Genomic DNA, 27,351 nt, shown 5'->3' on the forward strand with positions numbered 1-27,351 from the left:
TCCATTAGGAGCCCACATGAGTTGATTAACAGCAGCCAGAAATGCCAGATTAAATTGGAAAGTTTTACCCAGAAAATTCAGGAAAAGGCTGCTGCTGCTGCTAAGTCACTTCAGTCGTGTCCGACTCTGTGTGACCCCATAGACGGCAGCCCACCCGGCTCCCCCGTCCCTGGGATTCTCCAAGCAAGAACACTGGAGTGGGTTGCCATTTCCATCTCCAATGCATGAAAGTGAAGTCACTCAGTTGTGTCCAACTCATAGCGACCCCATGGACTGCAGCCTATCAGGCTCCTCCATCCATGGGATTTTCCAGGCAAGAGTACTGGAGTGGGGTGCCATTGCCTTCTCCAGGAAAAGGCTAGAGGCCAGATATCCCTTGACTTAATAAGGCACAGGGTCTGCAATGTCATTGTGAATATAAAGAAGAAAAGCAGCTTGGTGGACAACAGATTAGACAGACTTGTAGCTGGATTGATCATTTCCTAAAAGTGGTCCTCAATCAACAGAACAAACCTACTGAGCAGGAGGACATTAGTGCCCTGCCAAGGGACCCTGAGTTGCCCCATCCTAGTCAACCATTTTATCAATGACTTGACTAAAATATGTATGGCATGTGTTAACTTGCAGAGGACACTAGGGATAATTATTTCACTGGATGACTGATTTGAAGAGATTTTTTAGCTGAAATGTCCATTTCCTAAAAATGTTGTTAAATTAATGTATATGAATCTACTCAGAAGATCTTTGGTGCCTTGAAAATTGATTGATATTGCCTGGTCCTATTCATCGATTTATCAGTAATTTTGATAAAATATGTATGACATGTTTGTCAAATTGCAGAGGATACAAGGGATAATTATTGTAATAGATGACAGAACTAAAATTTGTTCTACAACCCAATCAAAAAGTGGGCAAACGACTCAAAAAGTAGACAAAAGACCCAAACAGACATTTTGCTAAAGAAAACATACAGATGGCTAATAAACACATGAAAAGATGCTCAACTTCACTCATTATTAGAGAAATGCAAATAAAAACCACAATGAGCTATCATCTCATGCCAGTCAGACTGGCCATCATCAAAAAGTCCACAAACAATAGAGGCTGGAGAGGGTGTGGGGAAAAGGGAAACCTCTTACCCTGTTGGTGGGAATGCAAACTGGTACAGGCACCATGGAGAACAGTATGGAGATTCTTTAAAAAACTGGGAACAGAACTGCCATATGACCCAGCAATCCCACTGCTGGGCATACACCCCCAGAAAACCATAATTGAAAGAGACACATGTACCCCAATGTTCATTGCAACACTGTTTATAATAGCTAGGACATGGAAAAACCTAGATGTCCAGATGAATGGATAAGAAAGTTGCATCTAGGTTGCTTCCATGTCCTGGCTATTATAAACAGTGCTGCGATGAACATTGGGGTACACGTGTCTCTTTCAATTCTGGTTTCCTCAGTGTGTATGCCCAGCAGTTGGATTGCTGGGTCATAAGGCAGGTCTATTTCCAGTTTTTTACGGAATCTCCACACTGTTCTCCATAGTGGCTGTACTAGTTTGCATTCCCACCAACAGTGTAAGAGGGTTCCCTTTTCTCCACACCCTCTCCAGCATTTATTGCTTGTAGACTTTTGGATCGCAGCCATTCTGACTGGTGTGAAATGGTACCTCATAGTGGTTTCGATTTGCATTTCTCTGATAATGAGTGATGTTGAGCATCTTTTCATGTGTTTGTTAGCCATCTGTATGTCTTCTTTGGAGAAATGTCTGTTTAGTTCTTTGGCCCATTTTTTGATTGGGTCATTTATTTTTCTGGAATTGAGCTGTAGGAATTGCTTGTATATTTTTGAGATTAGTTGTTTGTCAGTTGCTTCATTTGTTATTATTTTCCCCCATTCTGAAGGCTGTCCATCAGCAGATGAATGGATAAGAAAGCTGTGGTACATATACACAATGGAGTATTACTCAACCATTAAAAAGAGTACATTTGAATCAGTTCTAATGAGGTGGATGAAACTGGAGCCTATTATACAGAGTGAAGTAAGCCAGAAAGAAAAACACCAATACAGTATACTAACGCATATATATGGAATTTAGAAAGATGGTAACAATAACCCTGTATACGAGACACCAAAAGAGACACTGATGTATAGAACAGTCTTTTGGACTCGGTGGGAGAGGGAGAGGGTGGGATGATTTGGGAGAATGGCATTGAAACATGTATAATATCATATATGAAACGAGTCGCCAGTCCAGGTTCGATGCACGATACTGGATGCTTGGGGCTGGTGCACTGGGACGACCCAGAGGGATGGTATGGGGAGGGAGGAGGGAGGAGGGTTCAGGATGGGGAACACATGTATACCTGTGGTGGATTCATTTTGATATATGGCAAAACCAATACAATATTGTAAAGTTAAAAAATAAAAAAAAAAAAAGAAAGATGCAGTACATACACACACTGGACTATTTCTCAGCTATAAAAAGGAACACATTTGAGTCAGTTCTCATGAGGTGGATGAACTTGGAGCCTATCATACAGAGTAAAATAAGTCAGAAAGAGAAAGACAAATACTGTATATTAACACATACATATTAGAAAGATGGTACCAATGAGCTTACATGCAGGGCAGCAAAGGAGACTCAGATGTAAGGAACAGACTTTTGGACTTAGTGGGAGAAGGCGACGGTGGTGTGATTTGAGAGAATAGTATTGAAACATGTACATTACCATGTATAAAATAGATGACCAGTGCGAGTTCAATGTATGAAGCAGGGAACCCAAAGCTGGTGCTCTGGGACAACCCAGAGGAATAGGGTGGAAAGGGAGGTGGGAGTGGGCTTCAGGATGGGGGGATACATGTATACCTGTGGCCAATTCATGTTGATGTATGGCAAAAATCATCACAATATTGTAAAGTAATTATCCTCCAATCAATATAAATTAATTGAAAAAATAAATAAATAAAATTTGTTCTAAAAATCTCATCAGGATGGAATGATGAATCAAAACAGACAAGATGAAGAAGATCAGCAAGAAAAAATTAAAAGTCCTTTTTTTAGGTCATAATACCACTTAGGAAGACATTGGAGAGAAGCTACCAAACAACCGTCCTGTGACACATGCCAGTTCATGTGCCAGTTCATGACACATACACAGTTCAGTCTGATCATGTGGTTGCCAAGTGTAAATTAAATCCAGGACAGGTTTAACAGTGTCATGATAAACAGAGGTACTATTTTTTCCACCCGCAGCATTAGACATACTAACTTTGTTTCTTGAAATATTTTTGAATGGGATATTTCAAGTTGTCAATTGCTGTATAATAAATCACTCAAACTTACTGGCTTAAAAAAAAAAGTGTATTCTTATCTCTTATAATACTCTGCACTGATTGAGCTCAGATGAGTGGTTCTTCTGCTGGTTTTGCTTGGAATCTCGCTTGCACTTCTAGTCAGTTAGTAGTTACGTCTGCCAATGCTCTGGACAAGAGTCCTCCACGGGACTCCTGTCCCATGGCTCCTTCATCCACAGAGGTGATGCCTTAGTTCTCCTCCATATGCCATCCCATCCCCTGGGGCCCTTCCTCTTCAGCAGCATAGCCAAACTATCACATGGTGGCTAGCCCATATTCAAAGATAAAGGCTGCTCATCTTTCTTAGGGCTTAGAACGAGAATAGCCACAGTCACTTCTCCCCATTCTGTGCAGGTCCAAGAAGAGCCAAAATTCAGTATGGAAGAGCACATGAAAGAATACCAGGAGGTATCATTATTGGAGGTCATCTTTGGAGTCCATTGGAAGAGGTAAATCATGTTTATAATGAATATTACTCTAAAATTCATGCATAACATGAAGGACAAATAAACTTGCGAATTTTAGCACAGACATGATTTTTGCAAGTTCATAGCAGGTGTTTACAAATTCTTGGAGGACAAAAGAGAGCTTAGATATATCCTGTATAGCCTCAGGGGACAAAATGAGGAATAGAGGTATCAGTTCAGTTCAGTCGCTCAGTTGTGTCTGACTCTTTGCGACCCCATGAATCGCAGCACTCCAGGCCTCCCTGTCCATCACCAACTCCCAGAGTTCACTCAGACTCATGTCCATCGAGTCAGTGATGCCATCCAGCCATCTCATCCTCTGTCGTCCCCTTCTCCTCCTGCCCCCAATCCCTCCCAGCATCAGAGTCTTTTCCAATGAGTCAACTCTTCGCATGAGGTGGCCAAAGTACTGGAGTTTCAGCTTTAGCGTATTCCTTCCAAAGAAATCCCAGGGCTGATCTCCTTCAGAATGGACTGGTTGGATCTCCTTGCAGTCCAAGGGACTCTCAAGAGTCTTCTCCAACACCACACTTCAAAAGCATCAATTCTTCCGCGCTCAGCTTTCTTCACAGCCTAACTCTCACATCCATACATGACCACTGGAAAAACCATAGCCTTGACTAGACGGATCTTTGTTGACAAAGTAATATCTCTGCTTTTCAATATGCTATCTAGGTTGGTCATAACTTTTCTTCCAAGGAGTAAGCGTCTTTTAATTTCATGGCTGCAGTCACCATCTGCAGTGATTTGGGAGCCCCAAAAAATAAAGTCTGACACTGTTTCCGCTGTTTCCCTATTTCCCATGAAGTGATGGGCCAGATGCCATGATCTTAGTTTTCTGAATGTTGAGTTTTAAGCCAACTTTTTCACTCTCCACTTTAACCTTCATCAAGAGGCTTTTTAGTTCCTCTTCACTTTCTGCCATAAGGGTGGTGTCATCTGCATATCTGAGGTTATTGATATTTCTCCTGGCAATCTCGATTCCAGCTTGTGCTTCTTCCAGTCCAGCATTTCTCATGATGTACTCTGCACATAAGTTAAATAAGCAGGGTGACAATATACAGCCTTGACATACTCCTTTTCCTATTTGGAACCAGTCTGTTGTTCCATGTCCAGTTCTAACTGTTGCTTCCTGACCTGCATATAGGTTTCTCAAGAGGCAGGTCAGGTGGACTGGTATTCCCATCTCTTTCAGAATTTTCCACAGTTTATTGTGATCCACACAGTCAAAAGCTTTGGCATAGTCAATAAAGCAGAAATAGATGTTTTTCTGGAACTCTCTTGCTTTTTCCATGATCCAGTGGATGCTGGCAATTTGGTCTCTGGTTCCTCTGCCTTTTCTAAAACCAGCTTGAACATCAGGAAGTTCACGGTTCACATATTGCTGAAGCCTGGCTTGGAGAATTTTGAGCATTACTTGACTAGCAAGTGAGATGAGTGCAATTGTGCGGTAGTTTGAGCATTCTTTGGCATTGCCTTTTTTTGGGATTGGAATGAAAACTGACCTTTTCTAGTCCTGTGGCCACTGCTGAGTTTTCAAAATTTGCTGGCATATTGAGTGCAGCACTTTCACAGCATCATCTTTCAGGATTTGAAATAGCTCAACTGGAATTCCATCACCTCCACTAGCTTTGTTTGTAGTGATGCTTTCTAAGGCCCACTTGACTTCACATTCCAGGATGTCTGGCTCTAGGTCAGTGATCACAACATCGTGATTATCTGGGTCGTGAAGATCTTTTTTGTACAGTTCTTCTGTGTATTCTTGTCACCTCTTCTTAATGTCTTCTTAATATCTTCTTAATATCTTCTGCTTCTGTTAGGTCCATACCATTTCTGTCCTTTATCAAGCCCATCTTTGCATGAAATGTTCCCTTGGTATCTCTAATTTTCTTGAAGAGATCTCTAGTCTTTCCCATTCTGTTGTTTCCCTCTATTTCTTTGCATTGATCACTGAGGAAGGCTTTCTTATCTCTTCTTGCTATTCTTTGGAACTCTGCATTCAGATGCTTATATCTTTCCTTTTCTCCTTTGCTTTTCACTTCTCTTCTTTTCACAGCTGTTTGTAAGGCCTCCCCAGACAGCCATTTTGGTTTTTTGCATTTCTTTTCCATGGATGGTCTTGATCCCTGTCTCCTGTACAATGTCATGAACCTCATTCCATAGTTCATCAGGCACTCTATCTATCAGATCTAGGCCCTTAAATCTATTTCTCACTTCCACTGTATAATCATAAGGGATTTGATTTAGGTTTGCAGGGATTAGGAGAGAAGTTTCTGTCTGAACAGGAAGTTGTGTTAGTAACCTCTAAGTCTCCTTTCAACTCTCAAAATCTAAGCTTCTCATCACATGCCTCCTTCTGTTAATCATATCTTGGTATGTTAGTCCTATCTCTAGACAAAGCCATATTTTAAATTGAAGAAGCTGGATAGAGAGGTAAAAAGATTTCTGGACTAACTTCTGGTCTTAGCTTTGCCAACAGTTAACTACTGTGTGACTTTGGATCAGTCAAAGTCCCTGGGCCTCAATTTCTTCATTTGAAAACAGAGGGGATTGCATTCTAACCTCCCTCCCAGCACAAGTAAGTATAATAAATGGAATCTTTGATAGGTTTACTTAATAATAAAATGGAAATTAAAGTAGACAAAGTACTTTAAATACTGCCTGGGCTACTGTCAGTCCTTAATAAATATTAGCTCTCATTATTTCCATTTTTGTTCAGTCATTGAGTTATATCTGACTCTTTGCATGTGACCTTATGCAAAGCACACCAGGCTTCCCTGTCCTTCACTATCTCCTGGAGGTTGCTCAAACTCATGTCCATTGAGTAAGTGATGCCATCCAACCATCTTGTCTTCTGTTGCCCCTTTCTCCTGCCCTCAATCTTTTGGAGCATCAGGGTCTTTTCCAGTGAGTTGGTTCTTTGCAGCCAGTGGCCAAAGTATTGGAGCTTCAGCTTTAGCATCAGTCCTTCCAATGAATATTCAGGGTTGATTTCCTTTAGGAGTCACTGGTTTGACCTCTTTGCTGTCCAAGGGACTCTCAAGAGTCTTCTCCAGCACCAAAGTTCGAAAGCATCAATTCTTCAGTACTCAGCCTTCTTCATGGTTCAACCCTCACATCCTTACATGACTACTGGAAAAACCATAATTTGACTATACAGACCTTTGTTGACAAAGTGATGTCTCTTCTTTTTAATATGCTGCCTGGATTTGTCTTAGCTTTTCTTCCAAGGATCAAGCATCTCTTAATTCCATGGTTGCAGTCACCGTCCACAGTGATTTTGGAGTCCAAGAAAATAAAATCTGTCATTGCTTCCACTTTTTCCCCTTCTATTTGCCATGAAGTGATGGGACTGGATGTCATGGTCTTAGGTTTTCTGTTGAGTTTTAAGCCAGCTTTTTCACTCTCCTCTTTCATGTTCATCTAGAGGCTCTTTAGTTCCTTTTGCTTTCTGCCACTAGGGTGGTATCATTTGCATATCTGAGGTTGTTGATAGTTCTCCTGGCAATCTTGATTCCACCTTCTGCTTCATCCAGCCTGGCATTTCACACAATGTACTCTGCATATAAGTTAAATAAGCAGGGTGACAATATACAGCCTTGACATACTCCTTTCCCAATTTTAAGCCAGACTGTTGTTCAATGTCCAGTTCTAACTGTTGCTTCTTGACCTGCATACAGGTTTCTCAAGAGGCAGTAAAATGGTGTGGTTTTCCCATCTCTTGAGGAATTTTCCACAGTTTGTTGTGATCCACACAGCAAAAGGCTTTCACATAGTCAATGAGGCAGAAGTAGATGTTTTTCTGGAATTCTCTTGCTTTTTCAATGATCCAACAGATGTTGCCAATTTGATCTCTGGTTCCTTTATCTTTTCTAAATCTAGTTTGTACATCTGAAAGTTCTTGGTTCATGTACTGTTGAAGCCTAGCTTGAAGGATTTTGAGCATTAACATGCTAGCATGTGAAATGAGCACAATTGTACAGTACTTTGTAGTTCTTTGGTATTGTCCTTCTCTGGGATTGGAATGAAAACTGACCTTTTCCAGTCCTGTGGCCACTGCTGCATTTTCCGAATTTGCTGGCATATTGAGTGCAGCACTTTAACAGCATCACCTTTTAGGATTTGAAATAGCTCAGCTGGTATTCCATCCCTCCAACTAGCTTGTTCGTACTAATGCTTCCTAAAGCCCCCTTGACTTCAAGCTCCAGAATGTCTGGCTCTAGGTGAGTGACCACACCACCATGGTTATCCTGGTCCTTAAGATCTTTTTTGTCCATGGTTATTTCCATGGTTATCATTATTATAATATTTTCCAATTCTGCAATTATGTATACAATGGAATTGTGAGTTGCTTTAGACCTTCAGTTCATTTGTGTGCTCAATGGTGATCAAAAAATGACTCAGAATCATTTCCTGTCTAAGTCCCTTCACCTGGTAACCAGGCGTCCTTCATGCCCTTGTATAGGGCAAGCCCTTCATAAATAATTGGATTAAATCTGAAGTGGCTCCTCTCTTGCTCTGTGCCCACCAGAGGGCACCAAAGAAAAAGAACAAATCTACTCTCAGCTAAGGCACCAAACACAGGAAGATAGGGCTTCCCTGGTGGCTCAGTGGCAAAGAATCCGCCTGCCAAGCAGCAGTCTCAGGGGATTAGATCCGTGGGTCAGGAAGATCCCTCGGAGAAGGAAATGGCAACCAACCCCAGTATTCTTGCCTGGAAAATCCCATGGACAGAGGAGCCTGGCAGGGTATAGTCCATGGGGTCGCAAAAGAGTCAGACACAACTTAGCTTTTGGAAGTCTCCTGTTTCACCCCATCCACAAAGAACTCAACACAAAAGAGGAAAGGGGATTTCCCAAGGTTACCAAGTAAGAAGTGGTTGAAAAGTGAAAGTGAAAGCTGCTGAGTTGTGTTTGACTCTTTGAGACCCCATGGACTATACAGTCCATGGAATTCTCCAGGCTGGAATACTGGAATGGGTAGCCGTTCCCTTCTCCAAGGGATCTTCCCAACCCGGGGATCGAACCCAGGTCTCCCTCATTGCAGGTGGATTCTTTACCAGATGAGTCACCAGGGAAGCCCAGTTAGTGGTTAAGTCCTCAGAAAAGCAAGCCTGTGATCTCAGTCCTCGTTCTCGAGTCTTTGACCTATAGTAATTTTTATGTTTCCATGTTGCTTCCTTAGCGAAAAAGCACTGTAAACTCAGCATCCTCTGTGGCCTCAGTTCTCTCACAGCATAGTCTTGGGTTTGAATCCTGACTCTACTCCTCACCAACTGTGTGACCATGGGCAAGTTACACAACCTCTCCAAGGTTTGGAATCATGTCTTAACGATTATTATGGTTATAATAATTACACTTCTTTCAAAGGGTTGTTGAGAAGAGTAAATAAAAAACTGTGATGGAAGTAATGTAATGGAAAATGCCCTGTGGCATTTTATGCCTTGAATTTACAAGATGCCTTCATAGCTATAAATACTTATTTTTGTAAAAAAAATTTTTTATCTAAATGAATTGAAACTGAATAATGTAGGTCTCAAATTCAGATGCTTTTAGGAGCCAGCCATTTGAATAAAGCAGCCTGGATATACAACAACAAGGACTTCTAGGGATTGTGGCAAAACAATTGTGGCCATGGGAGACAATTAACCTTTACCAGGAGAAAATTCAAGCCTAGTATTGCCAGATCTTCCAAAATGTCAAGAGAAATCAGCAATCTGGGTTTTTATGTGCAGATTTCTGATTTTTTAAGAAATACTGTACAGACAAAATAAAATCCAGACCAGCAGCTTGTTATGCCTGCTTTCAAAGCTAATTTTAGAGTTCCATATGCAGACACACAGCACACTAGAATTGAGAAGCTCAATCCAACAAATTCAGGAGAAGAAATGCTGCCTCTAATTTGGAGGGAATGTGCCAATAATACAAACACACAGGGTTGTTTTTCCAAGGACCTTACTCAGCAGACACATTGAACCCCTGGGTTCAATCTTGCCATCTCTGATATATCCTCCAGCATTCCTTGATATCTTTAGTTTTTCTGCTCATTCCATGCCTGATACCATTTAAATTGCCACAGTCTTCCAGGTTGCCTATAAATTATACATTCCACATGATATATATATTTTCTTTATCAGGTAGAAAATAACATTTCACAATTTTATAAATATAACATTCATTTTTATTTAACAGCTACCTTCATTAGATATTCATTGAAAAGTCCTCTGTAAGCAACGACTAGATGGGGAAAAGGGGTTGAGTTGTGTAGAATCTTTTTATATCAAACTCTCAATACACAGTAAAAAGTCATTTTGTGCCAGTCAGCAAAGGAAAATAAACTGTGGGCACATCAGACCAGCAAAGAGAAAATGCAGTATTAAGTGAAAGTGCAAAAAGGGGGCAGTGTGAACTAGCAGAATAGTTCAATCGAAACTTCTTAAAGATCCTTAGTTGTTTTCAGCTCTCCACCTTGACAGGTTCAAGCCCTGCAGCTTTTGCTTAATTTTCATAGAGCATCTCCACCACATCTCCCTTCCTTTGTGGAAGAGGGCTGATTGGGAAACCTGTTTGTTTTTCACTGGTTTACAATCTTGTGAAATGTCCTTGGGCAAACTCAGCCTGGTGGTTTTACTTATAGATTACTGTGTTTCAGGCTAGCCTTTGGACATTGTGAGAAGACACTGACCTATGTATAGCCTTTTGTTTAAACCTGAGGTTTCCAATTAGCACGGCCAAAATATAATTATGTCAACTTGGTTCTGTTATGATTTGTTTCAAAGAAGCGTTTTTAAAGTCAGCCAAAGAATGTTAAAGAAACATGCCATAGCCAGGTCAGTGAGAGTGGCACCAAGTTAATGAAACGAGGAGACAGTGAGGCGGGGGAGACATGACAGGGATTGAGTGAGAGGGCCTATGAGCACAAGGCGTCCTGTAGTCTAGACACTCGTGTCTAATGAGGAGAGAGACAGGGAACCAATATCAAGGGCTTGTGTGTGCCCTGCCTTCCCCCAGTCATTTTGATACGGAAAAGCCAGTGTTGATACTCAATGAGATTAAAAATAATTTTACATGCCAAAGAAAGTGAGGTTAATTTTTATGAGACACAGTGAAGAATAGTGGAAATAACACCAAAGACTCAGTCCTCTTGCTTGTTAACTGTGGTCTTAGACAAGCTGTTAACGTCTTTGGGTTTTAATCTTACACTCTACAAAATGAAAGGTTTAGAAGACAAAAGTCCAAGGACTCCTCCAGGTCTGATGGTGTCTTGTCTGCATTTTCACCAATTTTTTTTTTTTTGAAAAATTTCAAGTCTATAGAAAAGATAAATGACTTAAAGTAACATCCATATACTCTTCACTTAGATTTACCAATTGTCAACATTTTGCTGAATTTGCTTTAACTTTCTTTCTCTGTTGCTATCTATCAATCAATCAATCATCTTTCTATTCATATACAGAGGAAATACAGGAGGAAAAAGTGTATGTTTTTATTATCTGTTATTAAGTCTTTTAAATTAAGTTGCAGACATTCATGACATTTCATCACTAAATAGTTCACCATGCATCTCCTGAGAATAAAGATCTTCTACATAACCACAGTGTCACAATCACATCCAAGAAAATGACAATTCCATGGTAAAGAATCTGCCTACAATGCAGGAGATGCAGCTTCAATCCCTGGGTTGGGAAGATCCTCTGGAGAAGGAAATGGCAACCCACTCCAGTATTCTTGCCTGGAGAATCCCATGGACATAGGAGCCTGGCAGGCTGCAGTCCATGGGATCACAAAGAGTTGGACAAAACTTAGTGACTAAATAACAACAACAATATAATCTAATACCCAATTCATATTCATATTTCTACAACTGTACCAAATTCTTGCACTGATTGTTATGCTTTTAGCCTTTCAGGCCATAGTGTTTCAAAAGAGTGAACAGTGCTCCTCTTTCTCTTTATCCTTTGTTTAAACTTATATATGTTGACTTTTTGAGAAATTCAGTTATTTTTAGAACATTTTGCACACTCCGGATAAGGCAGATTCTTTCCTTGTGGTGTAGTTAACATGCTCCTCTAACTCTACATTTCCTGTACACTGAAAGGGCTGGCAGCTTGATCAGATGCAGATTAGACATTTCTGCCAAGATGCATCTTAAGCAATTTTGTGTTCTTCACGTTGCATCATGCCAGAAGTCATACAATGGGTTGTCCCAGTATCTGTGATGTTAAGCTTGGCCTCTTAGTTAAGGTGGTGATGGCCAGATCTCTCCAGAGTAAAAGTACATTTCTTCTCCTTTGTATTAGTAATCTGTGGGTTAAAACTGTGATGCCATATGAATAGACCGTCTTAGCATCCTCTGAAGATCCTCACCTGAATTCATCATTATGTTGGGATTGCAGAGACTGTCTCATTTTAGCCTTCCTTCTATGTTTATTAACTACCATTCTTTTGTAAAAATGAGCTTTCTTTTTATTCTTCCTTCTCTCTCTCTCTCTTTCTCTGTTCTCTATTTCTCTTCTCTCTCTTTCTGTTCTCTGTTTCTCTCTCTATTCTCCCTTTCTCTCTCTCCCTCCCCCTGCCGCCCCCACCCTTTCCTTCTCCCTCTCTTTCAAATTACTATGGTCTCATGAATTGCATATATATTTAATGTGTTATAAACAATTACATTCTTTGTTCTTGTCAATGTCCAAATGGTCCCAAATGTGGCTAGAGGCAGAGCCTTTAAGATAGATCCTGAATTGCTTTTTATAAGAACACACTGGTTTTTAAGTTTCTCCTTGTCGTCTAGCAATATAAAATATTTCTGATTCACTACATACAGATTCAGCCATTCTCTAAGGAGTCCTTTTTCTTTTTAATGGAAAATGACATTCACATTGAGATCTAGGCAATAAGTGTGCTCACTGCCACTAAGTGCCATTACTTGTAAGTCCTTTCAAGTGGGTGAAGCTAGGAAACATATATGAATATGAATATATGAACATATTCCCATATGAAATATATAGGAATATGAATTCCTATATGAAACATATAGGAATATGAATTCCTATATGAAACATATAGGAATATGAATTCCTATATTCAAATTTAATATAAAAGGTTTTTTTATAAAAAACTTCTTTTATTTTCTATTTTTATTTCTTTTCTCTTAAAATCTTGATTCCTAATACTATATCTACTTACATATTTTTTAATATTGACATATAGTTTCGAAGTATAATACTAACATTACTAACAACTAATGGGCGTACTAAATCTTTAGTTGCCTTTGAATTCCTTTTGTTAAAGTAGATCCCACTAAGGGATGGTGAGCCAAGCTCCTGATACATACTAGATTTTACTTGAATCAATTCTTTTCTCTGTGTGGTTATTTTATCAATATGATATACAGCTAGATTCATTTGTTTTTAAAATTGTATTCCAATTTAGAGTTTGCTTTTCTTTTAATTTAATTTTCCAGATAAATAATATACATCCTCCTGTATCCACTCCTTCTACCCCAGTCCCACTCCTCCTCCTTATAAATATTACTACTTTCTGGTTTATCCCTTGTGTGTGTGTGTGTCTGTGTGTCTGCTTGTTTTTGTTTGTTTGCTTGCTTTGCAAAACACACCTTTTCCTTTCTTCCTGGGCAGAGGATATCCTACTGTACATGTTTTTCTACCTTGCTTCTTTCACCAAACAATGTATCCTAAAAGTTACTCCAAATTCATTCATAAAGATCTTCCTCACTCTTTTTCCTATATCACCAGATATTTTCAAAGGAATATTTTCAAAGTGAGACTTCAGAAAATAAGAACTAATATGTACTTGACACTGTGTCAGAAGATTTTAAAGGTGGAAATGGAAATCAAGTAAACCAATTTCTCCACTTCACAGCTGTTGAAACTGAGGCTCAGAGGAGTGAGATGACTGACCCCATGGAGCAGATGCTGGCCTCAAGGCCCAGATTCCCCATCAGGACTGCAGAGCTAATCCCAGAGGCCAGGAAAGCTGCTGTGAAAGCCCATTGCTAGCATTCCTTCTGGGATTGCCCTGCTCCAGAGAGAGCTACCTCAGCAAAGATCCCACTCCCTCCAAAGTAAGCCTGCCTCCACAGACAGGCTGATGTTGAGGGTATAAGGGTATGGAGAAAGTGGAACCTTCTTACACTGTTGGTGGGAATGCAAACTGATAACCACTATGGAGAACAATATGGAGATTTCTTTAAAAACTAGGAATAAAACTACTATACAATCCAGCAAGCCCACTACTGGACATATACCCTGCTGCCACTGCTGCTAAGTTGCTTCAGTCGTGTCCGACTCTGTGCGACCCCAGAGACGGCAGCCCACCAGGCTCCCCCGTCCCTGGGATTCTCCAGGCAAGAACTGGAGTGGGTTGCCATTTCCGTTTCCAATGCATGAAAATGAAAAGTGAAAGTGAAGTCGCTCAGTCATGTCCGACTCCTAGCAACCCCATGGACTGCCACCTACCAGGCTCCTCCGTCCATGGGATTTTCCAGGCAAGAGTACTGGAGTGGGTTGCCATTGCCTTCTCCAGATGTATGGCAAAAACCATCACAATATTGTAAAGTAATTAGCCTCCAGTTTAAACAAAAAAAAAGGCCAAGTCCCCTTAGCCTCAACTCAGGACATTCTGAAGGGCCACCCCAGCTCCAAAATCCCATGGGGTAAGCTGAGCCCTTGTGACTGTATCCTAGCCCCACTTATCTTCTACCCAGTCCCACTTCCTGACTTTCCAGGCTTTGGCCCCAAGGACATGACCTAGAAAAACCTCCTACATATAGATCTCTATCTCAGGGTACACCTCTTAGGGAACCCAACTTGAGACACCCAAAGTCATCCAGTTATGAGTAGAATCAAAACTAGACACTGAATCTTCTGACAATAAATCTGCTATATTGTACTATATCATATCACCTTTCAGTTCTTTATCAATTCACTTAACTATTATAAAAAAAAAAAAAAAAACATGGATGCCACTAGTCAAAATTTCTGGGGCAAAAGAGTCTCTATCTTTAGACTTCAGTTCAGTTCAGTTCAGTTCAATCGCTCAGTTGTGTCCGACTCTTTGTGACCCCATGGACTGCAGCACACCAGGCTTCCCTGTCCATCACCAACTCCTGGAGCCTGCTCAAACTCATGTCCATTGAGTCGGTGATACCATCCAACCATCTCATCCTCTGTCATCCCCTTTTCCTCCTGCCTTCAATCCTTCCCAGCACCAGGGTCTTTTCAAATGAGTCAGCTCTTCACATCAGGTGGCCAAAGTATTGGAGTTTCAGCTTCAACATCAGTCCTTCCAATGAACATTCAGGACTAATTTCCTTTAGGATGGACTGGTTGGATCTCCTTGCAGTCCAAGGGACTCTCAAGAGTCTTCCCCAACACCCTCTTTAGACTTAGTTACCATCAAAGATAATATTTTATTTTTGCTTTATTTAAAACACAGTGTGTAACCCAGATACCAGCTAAGACCTCTGAATGCTTTGCCATTTGGCTAAGACTCACTCAAAGTCCCATTCCATGCTATGTGGAAATACAAAACTTTTCTCAAGATTTTTGAAAATTCTCAAAGAGCTTATATTTTTAAAACAATTTTGGCTCTGGTTCCTGCTTCTAAAATTGCTGTCTGGAACATATTAGGCATCAATAAATATTTATTGTTTGTCAGCCAAGAAACTCTTCCTTCTTCCGAGAATAATGCCCCCTTCTTTTGGGGAAACAACTTCTTTTCCCTCAACTCTTTCCATACTATAACATGTGATCCAAAGGAGAGTAGCTGTATTTTTACACATGGATATTTTAGCTGTCATGTTTGGCTCAGGGATGATCATAAGGCCTGATCCAAGCCAATTAAAACTCCCTTCTTGCTCAGTGGTAAAGAATCTGTGTGCCAATGCAGGAGACACAGGAGACCCTGGTTTGATCCCTGGGTTGGGAAGATTCCCTGGAGGAGGAAATGGCAACCCACTCAAGTATTCTCGCCTGGGAAATCCCATGGACAGAGGAGCCTGGTGCACTATAGCCCATGGTTCACAAAGAGTCAGACATGACTAAGCACGCATGTGTACTGCATGTACGCTGGGGGGCTCTAGGAAATTGGAACAAAAGGAAAATAGTCTTTTCCCCTCTGGTAGAAAAGCTCTCTGAGGATAAGAGCCTGGAAGCTTCTGCTAGGTACAACCCCTGTTGAATGAAGTTTACCTGTACTAGGAATAAATAATGCCAGCGAACAACGATCAAGAGGGAAATCTGATGGTGTCTGAGTCCCTACATATGAGTCTCTAAAGCCAGCTCTACATTCACCTTTTCCACAATATGAACAGAAAAAAATGACATAGTTATCAATAGAGCAAGCTAAATTACCTCCCCAAAAGATGGAGATGATGATAAGCTGCAGTAACTGTATTGCAAAAGGAATGTAGAATTAGAAAATAACATTACAAAATCAAGGTGAAAACTGCACAAGAGGTAATGAGGAGGTTTCAGATTAGGACTTTCTACTGTGTTTCACAGTTCATTCAAATGCAGCCTGTAATGGGAGAACACGCCCTCCCTACCTGACCGCTGTTCTTTCCTCACCAGGAAAACATGTGATTCAAAAACAGGTCATGGTCTCCTCCAGAAGGAAATTCAGTGGTTTCTCCTATCTAACCTCCTAACGCTAATTCTTTTGCTAAATACTTATCAAGCAAGTTTCAAAGAGCTAGGAGGGCTTCTATTATCTATGCCCCACAGAACAGTGACCTTTCAGTTAGCAAAATGGCCTTAAATTGGCTGTCTGTATAATCAGTTTCATCAAACAGTCACAGCTGGAATTGCTGGCCCCAGGGCTTTGGGAAGTGGAGGTTTCATCTTTTATAAATTTTGATACTGCTTTCTCTCTCTTTTTCTAGAAGGGGAAGAAAGGTTTAGCCCAGTTTTAAAGGCCAGAGGAAGAAGATCTTTGTTTCAGTGGAATTAATTTGCAAAATCATTCTTTTTGGATTCTAGGCAGAGTAACTTGCTGAAATGATGAACCCATCATTTCATGTAATTGATGACAGCAACCTGCTAACGTCAACCCCTGCCTCCCCACCATTTAGCATCCCAGAGGTGCTATTCAGAAAAGTCCCACCAAAAGCCTCCCCATACTGGGGCCTATGAGTTCTTTCAGACAAAAGGTCTTTTGGCCATGATACCAAGTCCTTCCTCAACAAAGACTGTAAGTCCAATTGACTAGGTTACTGCTGGGGTCTTGATCATGGATACTTTCCTAGTGATACATCAAAAATCCTCCAGGATTAACTTTTCCTGACTACAGGGTGACCATAAGGAGATGCAAAACACCACTTTAAACACCAAACACTAGCTTATCATCTGTGTACTTGTGCTCAGTCATGTCCAACTCTTTGTGACCCCATGGACTGTAGCCCGCCAGGCTCCTCTGTCCATGGGATTCTCCAGACATGAATACTGGAGCGGGTTGCCATGCTCTCCTGCAGGGGATCTTCCCAACCCAGGGGTATAACCCACATCCTGTGTTTTCTGCATTGCAGGCAGATTCTTTACCACTGAGCCATCGAGGAAGCCCCCATAGCTTATCATATTGATTTTCAAAACTTAAAGTCCATGAGCTGCAATTTCTGCAACCATAAGATGAAGAAATAGAATACTACCTCAGAAGGGTATTTTGCTCAGGGAACACTGATTGAGTAAGCGCATCACTGAACTAATTACTTTGCTAACTAGATGAGTCAGAGTTCTTGGTTGCAAGCAATAGAATTCAATATGATTAACTAAAGCAGGAAGGGAGTCTAGCCAAGATACCAAGGAGCTCAGAGAACTGGACAGAAACTGAAGAGCCAGCCCAGGACTGTGGGCTGGAACCTAAGCAGCAGGAAGACAGCCAAGGCCCTGCCGCAGGGACAGTCCCTTAGCGTGCAGGGCGCGCACCTCCCCCCTCTGGCTGCCCCCGCTGCTGCTGGGCCCTCCACACTGTGCCAACTCATTTGCTAATACAATGCTCCTGTCCAAAAAGAAACTGAAATTACATTCTATTTCTGGGATACAAGTCTGTACTTTTGGGTCTCTTAGCTTCATCATCCAATGTTTCCAAAATGTGTGAATTCAAATATGTGAAGAAATTACCACAATTTTGAAACGACCATTTCTTCTACCACCTGAGAAATACCTGCTTCTGCCAAAGATCTGGACCTTTTTCTGAAGATTAAAATTCAGTATTGAAAAAAAAATAGATGGGCAGACAGATGGACAGATAGACAGATAATTCAGAAAAAAAAATAAAAAAGAAACAACTGAAAGAAATACGTCTCAGGCACCTGACTTGAGCACCGAAGACTTGGAGGCAAATGTGATGGATTCTTTAAGTTTTAATTTTCCTTTTTCACACCAGGATTTTATCTACAGAGACAAATGGTTTCTGGCAATTATCTCATGCAAAAGCTTTAGGTTTTATATGGAAGGTGTTACATGAGATAGTAGACCATATCACCAATTATGGTTTCACCAGCTCAAAAAAGCCTTTAAAAATGAATAAACCTCATGCGGAATGTTTTCTAAAGGCAAATCTTTATCCCAGAACTGTTCTGCCAGCCATACTGAGGACAGGGCCAGGTGCTTGGGCTCCTCCAGTGTAGTTCACCCCAGACACAGCCTAAAGGATCTGGATGTTCGCTCAGCAGCTGCCTCCACAGACCTCCCCTCCAGTGCTGGTTGTGCTGGAGTGAGGCTTCAGCACGGATGTGCCCACCATGAATGGATGAACCAACCTCCAAACATGTTCCCACAGCTCTGGGTTTAGGCCTTGGACTCCAGACAGGAAGGGGCAGATGGGCATCTTGTTCAAGAAGGTTTAAAACGTGACATGTGCTCTGGCCCAGGGAGCATCATGGGCCTCAGTAGTAGGAGTAGTGTCTGCAGAGGGAATTGCTGCTTCTTTTTCATTTTCTGGAAAAAGCTCAGTAGCCGCTCCAACTCCAGCACAGTAATAAAGGTTCTATCACCCGAGAGGCAGCCTTCCAGCCATGGGGACGCTTGGCAGAAACTGCATCACCAAGGGTGGGACTGACATTGGAAGCCAAGAGGTAAATCCTAAGCCATTAGTTCACACAGAAGAGAGTTGGGAAAGGCCATTAAAAATATATATATACTGGAAAAATTAGTCATTAGAACCTGCAAAACAGCAATGAAATTAAATGCTTGTAAATACAACCAAAATGCTGCAAACCTCAATTCATTCCAAAGATTTGAGACCGATTTTCTTTCCTTTTTTCCATTTTAGAAAGAAATTAAGATGCAGACAAAAATAAAATTAGGTTAGCAAGGTAAGGTCTGACATCACACAGTATTTTCCAGAAATGTAAGCCACATGACCCCATCCAAGCTGGACAAATGAATGTCCATGCCTCTCGGCAAGGAGGTGCTGTTAGGGTGGGGAATGGGAAAGAGGCCTGACCAGCTCAGAAAAAGGAACGGTGGGCCCTGGGTGGAAGCATTTTCCTTTCTTGGAAAGGTTTGGTTTCTCACACCCCATTCTCCCTGCTGAAGTCTGCTTCCTCAGAACTAGGCATGGACCTCACCACTCCAGGATGCCCCCCACTGCCTTGTGGCTCCCCCTGCCCTGACTCAGCTATCCCTCCCAGCCCCTCTGGCTCCCAGAACACCTCTCACACCTTCATTCAAGGGAGTGAAAGGTTTTGACTCTTCCGGAAGGAACACCAGTTACACAAGCAGGTGGGAAGATGGTCACAGAGTGTATGTTCCCTTCCTTTGTTTTTGTTTGTTTGTTGATGAGGGCAGAGTTGGGGGGCTGAGAAAGACAACAAAACAGGGAATTCTCCTGTCCCTAGAATCAGATTGTTCCTAAGACTGGACCTGGAGGTAGAATTATTTTCCTCATAGAAGGAAGGGGGAGGAAAGGGAGGATCATCCCTCCCGTTCTCCCCACTCCCATACTCTCCACTTTCCCTTAATCCTACCTGTTCCCTCTGTGGTAGCATGCCTGGGACACAGGCTCTGGATCCCAGCCTAACTCATCACGGCCCTCCAACCCCACAGAACCCCATACCCAATTTAGGCCTGGTGCTCTGCCTGTCTGGCAGCTTTTTCCAGTGTGGGGGAAGGGAGAGGCTTGGGGTGTGCAAAAGAGCGCCTAGGAAAAGTCCTGGCAGAATGAGAACCAGCAGGCAGAGAGAATTAGGATTCCTGAGCACATCTCAGGGGACTTAGTCTTGGGATCTAAACAGAGGGCAGAAGGCAGCCAAAGGCAAGGCAGTAAGATCTAGAATTTTTGTCTTCAATTTGCAAGTGATAATGATGCCCCTGAGGTTAACATCAGGATAACAATTCACACACACACACACACACACCCCATATTTGACTCTCACACCAACCTCTTGGCATATGTGATGACTGTCTCAACATTACAGACCCTGAAACCCAGCCCTAGGAAACTGAAATGACTTCCACCAAAGAAAGTGCAAAATATACAAGAGAGGTTTGAGTATTCTATTCTCAGCATATTAGTGATAAACAACCCATGAACTTCAGCAATTATTGCTGATGATTAAGATTTACCAAAACAAAAAGAGGAGAAAAGATTATAAAGGAAAAAAAGTACATTTTTTTTCTTTATAAAAGGAATCACAGTTAAATCCCCTGATGTGAACTAATAACTGGAACTCAGTGTGATAATGGATATGATGAGCCATGTCTGATTAATAAATCCCTTACAAGTTTTGTTTGATTATTATAATCTAATAAGATCTATATACACTTATGAGATTTTCACAAATTAAGTACTTCGTGGCGTTTTCTTACAACATTATTTTTCAAAGAGATTAACATAATCAATAATTTTATAAGGTTTCATGGGCTCATGAAGCTTCACATGATGAAACATAAACCAAATACAAAGATAATCTTTGTTCCAAATTGTTCCTACATTTCAAATACGGATGACAGTATCATGTAAGATAAGTTGGTATCTTTATGGTTTGCTTTTTAAGAATCAGTTCCCCAAGGTGAGGTTTTCAGGACATACAAACACACAGAGAGACAGACACACACACACACACACACACAAAGGTGGGGTGGTGAAAGTCGCTCAGTCGTGTCCGACTCTTTGCAACCCCACGGACTATACAGTCCATGGAATTCTCCAGGCCAAAACACTGGAGTGGGTAGCCTTTCCCTTCTCCAGGGGATCTTCCCAGCCCAGGGATTTAACCCAGGTCTCCCGCATTGCAGGCGGATTCTTTACCAGTTGAGCCACAAGGGAAGCCCAAGAACAGGAGAGGTAGGTGGTCAGGATTTAATAACTCACACTGCCAGCAGGTGGAGGCAAAGTGCCATGGGTCACAAAGCCTAGAAGGGTAATGGAGAATTTGCTAAAATTACAGCTTGTAGTTCTGAGTTCAAACCTTACAGCTTTATGATCATAAACCTTTCTATTTCTTATTATAGATATTTACTGAAGTATCAAGGCAAGCTATAAGCAAACATTTAAAATAGCTCTCTAGAGGGGTTTTACAAATGAAAAATCACTAAAAATCCCTTCAATCACTGAAAATTCCTTTTCTCACAAATACCTTCAAAAAAACACTGCTAGCTCCTCCTAATGGTGCTTTAAATGTGAAACTCCCCCAAATCTGGATTATGTCTTGCAAAACTTCAGCTTGAGGGCTCTGACCTCTTTCCCACAGTAAGAAAGAGGGGTGAAGGGAATTTGAAGGGTGGTGGTGGGGAAGGCAACAGATGGTGACCAGCTGGCCTGTTTGCCCAAGACAGTCCCAGTTTTAGCAGTGAATATCCCATATCCGGGAAAATCCCTTAGTCTCAAGAAGAGCAAAAATATATACATAGCTTCTCATTTCAGACTCTCTGCTCCAAAACATTCATTTCTTCTCATTAGGGAAAAAAAGGCAAACGCCCTATCATCTGATGAACTGTACACATCCCATGTATGGAAATCCTCCTTTAAGCATGAGTCTACTGCTAGGTCAGGGGTGTGCTTTATATATTACATGGAGGCAGAATATACTGCAGATGTACAACGTGTGTGCCGATGAATGGTGATGCAGAGCAGGTGGGACCAGTATTGTATGTAAAAAGACAAGGCCTGTAAGAAGTCCCTCAGTTCCCCATCCTGACTTCTGAGGCTGACCCTTGAGGTCGCTGATGAGGCTGCCAGGTAGAAGGGAAGCGGGAAGGAAACCAGCCTGGGCTGACAGCGGATGCTGACTCTGGAGCAAAGACCAGAGGCTCCAGGAAGGCTATATTTAGCCCAGCCCTGTTAACAGCTCACCCCCTTGGATATCCTCAGGAATGTAACAAGGAGGGTTCTTGACAGTGAACCGGGAGTGAAATAACATGGACAGGTTTATGACTTGAAAAGAAGAATACCTTTAAGGAAATGACCTAAAAAGGACAACTCCGTGGGGATTCGATGAAAATGTTAATGTTATTTTGTGAATTGCTTTCCTGAGCAATATAGGTTCATTATATTCATTTCCTGTTCCTTCTCACATAATTGGCTCAATCATAATTTAGCTTTTGTTTAGGACACGCATTCCTTATCAAGTTCACGCTCTTGGTCACACAGCACCAGCGAAGCCTGCTCTGTACACCTGTCCCCTGCCAGTGCCTACTCATTGAGGAAACCAACAGATGGTGATAGCGTTCTTAAAAACACTGGTCTGGTAAGAATTATTTCCAGACCCTCCAAAAGGCAGGCCAGAGATGCTGACCGTGGAGGAGGCAATGTCACACGAGGATGGTTCTCTTGCCCTGGGGCTGCGAGCGGCACAGACAATGAACAAATGCAGCATGACGGAACACACACTACTAGAACAACACATTTATTTATTGAAGCTGAGGCCAGGGAACAGAAGACAGCTGAGAAATATGGTCGAGTTCCTAACTTGACAATGAATAAGCAGGCTCTAATTTACAATTGCAAGGGTGTGAGACTGCCATATGTTATGTAAATAGCTGTGTGTCCCTTTAAGAAAAGAAGTGGCGTGAAGACAAAGCCCTTTTGTACTACTGACTGAGCCTACCTTGATCTTCAGAAAATAAAAAGGCACCTGAATAGAGTTGCCAGATAAAATATAGGACGCCCAGTTACATTTAAATGTCAGATAAATAATGAAAACATTTTGGTATAAGTATGTCCCAGTATTGCATAGCCATGCTCATACTAAAAATACTCTCCATTGTTTATCTACAGTTAAAATTGAATAGAATGCCCTGTATTTGTATTTGCTGGATCTGGTAACCCTACCCCGGGGAACAAAAAGGAAGGGACTGTGAGATGGAGAGAGGAGTCGTCACGAAGGCAAAGGAAGAGGAAGCTGACTGAGTATCAGCAACACCTAAGAGAGGAGAAGCCCAAACAGAGAGAAAGTCCAGGAGCACAGAGAAAACATTATATACTCTTTCTCTCCTTAGAAAAGAAAAGGATGTGATTAAAATGGAACAGCTGGAGAACAAAATAATCTTGGAAATTTTCAGCATGATACCAAAATACAAACTCAATAGAAGGCTTTGTTTATAAAGAAGAGTATCTCTCCCACAAAATAGAACAAAAAGACAAAGATCTGGTAAATACCACAGAAACTATAACAGACAGAGAGAATCAATTCAGGAAGACCAATATTGACATTATAATGTTTCAGAAATACAGAACTGAAGAAAAACAGAGGAAACTACCGAAAATTGATATTGAAAAGTTCATGGAACTAAATAATAATAGCAAACATTTATTGGGTGATTACTATGTGTTTTATAAGTATTAATTTATTTGAATCTCCAATCATCCTGAGATAGCCACTATTATTAGCCCCATTTCACAGATGAAGAAACTGAAGCACAGAGAAGTTAGGTAACTTGCGGCCAACAAGGCCAAGACCAAGATTCAAATCTGGAGGCCAACTCCAGGGCCCAAGTTCTTGAAGTCAGTGTGTCTTAGTCTGGATTCCCTACAAAAATAGAGCCAAAGACACAGGTTTACTTGCTATCCCTTCATCTGGGAGGGCAAGCCTAGGAAAGCAGGAATGAGGGAAAAGAGGGAGGAAGGCAGGTAAGGAGGAGAACATATACCACCAGAGAAGGTGCTCTCAGGCTAGCTATGGACTTGTAGTAAATATAGCTGGTTGTTTTACAGCCTCTTGACAAACCAACCAGGAGACAGTAGGCTCCGTTGGCCAAACATTCCCACGGGGTTTTAACCCTCCCTCCCTGCACTTCTTAGTTGTTCCACCTGGCCTTTCAGAGGCCGCCAAAGAAGCCAGATCCACGGCATCCAGACAAGTGCACATGGGCTGGTAGCATGTCTGTGTGCTTGTACATCTCCTGGCAGTTTCTTGGGCATTGCTTGGGGAGCCAACAAGCATGTGTAGATGTTGGGTGGATCCAGAGCCTCAGGCATCAGTGGGAACAGGGAATCCCTAGGGCAGGAAGTAAAAGACAAGCGGCATGAAGAATGAGGCAGAATCCTGCCAAATCATGCCTGTGAGTGACAGGAAAGCTTGGAGTAGTTGCCACTGAAGTCCTGGCCAGCCAAGCAGATGATGATGGAGACAGAGCTCAACAAGAACTGGAACTTCTCCTCTGGGGCCTTGAAGAATGTTGGTTGGTGCCAGGTGATCCTCTGGAGGGCTATCAGTAAATGGCAGCTGGACCCACCTGAAGAGATGCATAATTGGATTGGGCACATTTTTCTACGCTGAGTTCACAGAACTGAATACTGACAATGACTCTATCAATACAGCAAAAACATTTACTGAGGTGGTACCCAGTGCCAGGCACTATTCTAATGCTACATTTATGTTATTCATTTTAATCTGACAGCGGTATCAGAAGGTTCCTGGTGATTTTACAGACAAAGATACTAGCACAGAGAGGGTTAGTAACTCAGCCAGCACCGCAGTTGGCTTTTGATATAAAGCTCTGGGGAGCTGGTTTTGAATCTGGGTCATCTCACTCTGGTATCAGTTCATTTAACTATCAAAAGCCCACTGAATGATCAGCAAACACATGAGAAAACTTCCCCAAATGTGGAAGCTTGAAACATAAGGAATAAAAAGATGATTCTAAAAGTTTCCAGGAGGACAAATCACAAGAAAATGAGACTCAGGATGCTTATTAGTCTTCCTAACAGCAATACTAAATGCAGGCAACAACAGAGCAATGACTTCAAATTTTTAAAGAAAATAAATTTTCAACCTAGAATTTTACATCCAGTCAATATGTCAAGTATGAAAACACAATAAAGACACATACAGACAGGTTTAGGCTCAGAAAATTGACACTTTTTTCTCTTAGAAAGTTACTAGAGGATTCTAGAGATGGTAAATCCAACCTAGAAAATCCATTAAGAGAAGATCCCAGGTTGATAACTGTGTCACAGGACCAGAGAGTCATCCACCCATAGCAAAGCTGGAAAACAGAGGGTTCACAAGAGTGTCCAGGAAAAAAGTGGACCCATAGGTGATACAATAGATGAGATGTTGAAGCAACTGAAAATAAGAAGCAATTTAGTTCAGTTCAGTTCAGTCACTCAGTCGTGTCTGACTCTTTGCGACCCCATGAATTGCAGCATGCCAGGCCTCCCTGTCCATCACCAACTCCCGGAGTTCACTCAGACTCACGTCCATCGAGTAGGTGATGCCATCCAGCCACCTCATCCTCTGTCGATCCCTTTTCTTCCTGCCCCCAATCCCTCCCAGCATCAGAGTCTTTTCCAATGAGTCAACTCTTCACATGAGGTGGCCAAAGTATTGGAGTTTCAGCTTTACCATCAGTCCTTCCAATGAACACCCAGGACTGATCTCCTTTAGAATGGACTGGTTAGATCTCCTTGCAGTCCAAGGGACTCTCAAGAGTTTTCTCCAACACCACAGTTCAAAAGCATCAGTTCTTCAGCACTCAGCTTTCTTCACAGTCCAACTCTCACATCCATACATGACCACTGGAAAAACCATACCCTTGACTAGACGGACCTTTATTGGCAGAGTAATGTCTCTGCTTTTCAATATGCTATCTAGGTTGGTCATAACTTTCCTTCCAAGGAGTAAGCGTCATTTAATTTCATGGCTGCAGTCACCAACTGCAGTGATTTTGGAGCCCCCAGAAATAGTCTGACACTGTTTCCACTGTTTCCCCATCTATTTCCCATGAAGTGATGGGACCAGATGCCATGATCTTCGTTTTCTGAATGTTGAGCTTTAAGCCAACTTTTTCACTCTCCTCTTTCACTTTCATCAAGAAGCTTTTTAGTTCCTCTTCACTTTCTGCCATAAGAGTGGTGTCATCTGCATATTAGGCAACTGTTAATTTAAAGAATGACAAAAGACTATATAAGAAAAGACATGTAATCACAGTGTTATTGGTTTAATGATACAAACACTAATTATTGGTATAATTAAAAGTATAATAAAATTTGGGGGAGAGGATGAGGAAAGAGAATTTGAGTTATTAAATCTTCATCTAACACTTATAAATTAAAAAAAAATTTTTTTATTGTATGTGTATGAGATGATGGATGTGAAGTAAGCCTATTGTGGCAATCATTTTACAAGATATATATAAATCAAATCATAATGCTCTGCACCTTAAACTTATACAGTGATGTACATCAACTATTTCTCAATAAAACTGGAAAAAAAAACTTTTAAAATGCAATATATGAATATTATCTAAACATTTGAGAGTGGATACCAGAGAAACCAAATAAAATTTCAAAGGAGTTATCTTTAGCAAAAGATTAGCAGCTGGTGTAGAGTTGTGTAGGATAGTACTTTGTATTATAAGCATTTTTAGCATTATTTAAAGGTCTGTCTAGTCAAGGCTATGGTTTTTCCAGTGGTCATGTATGGATGTGAGAGTTGGACTATGAAGACAGCTGAGTGACAAAGAACTGATGCTTTTGAACTGTGGTGTTGGAGGAGACTCTTGAGAGTCCCTTGGACTACGAGGAGATCCAACCAGTCCATTCTAAAGGAGATCAGTCCTGGGTGTTCACTGGAAGGACTGATGCTAAAGCTGAAACTCCAATACTTTGGCCACCTCATGGGAAGAGTTGACTCATTGGAAAAGACTCTGATGCTGGGAGGGATTGGGGGCAGGAGGAGAAGGGGATGACAGAGGATGAGATGGCTGGATGGCATCACCGACTCAATGGACAAGAGTTTGGGTGAACTCTGGGAGTTGGTGATGGACAGGGAGGCCTGGCGCGCTGCAATTCATGGGGTCACAAAGAGTCAGACATGACTGAGCGACTGAACTGAACTGAATTTCTTAATTATGTATATAATTAATTTTTAAAAAATAGAACTTATTTTTTAAAGAGGGAAGACCATAAAAAGAATTCATGCAATTAAGAATAAAGCCTCATGGAGCTCCCAAGTTCTTTTCACAGTTCTTCCCCTTGGCACTTGACCAGCTTCATGAATTCCCATCCTTTGACTTCTCACCTGTGTCTCCTGGTTGCTCTCCATCTCTGATTTTGATGATCTGGTGG

Source organism: Bubalus bubalis, chromosome 11, assembly GCF_019923935.1.
Source record: "Bubalus bubalis isolate 160015118507 breed Murrah chromosome 11, NDDB_SH_1, whole genome shotgun sequence".
Taxonomy (NCBI): domain Eukaryota; kingdom Metazoa; phylum Chordata; class Mammalia; order Artiodactyla; family Bovidae; genus Bubalus; species Bubalus bubalis.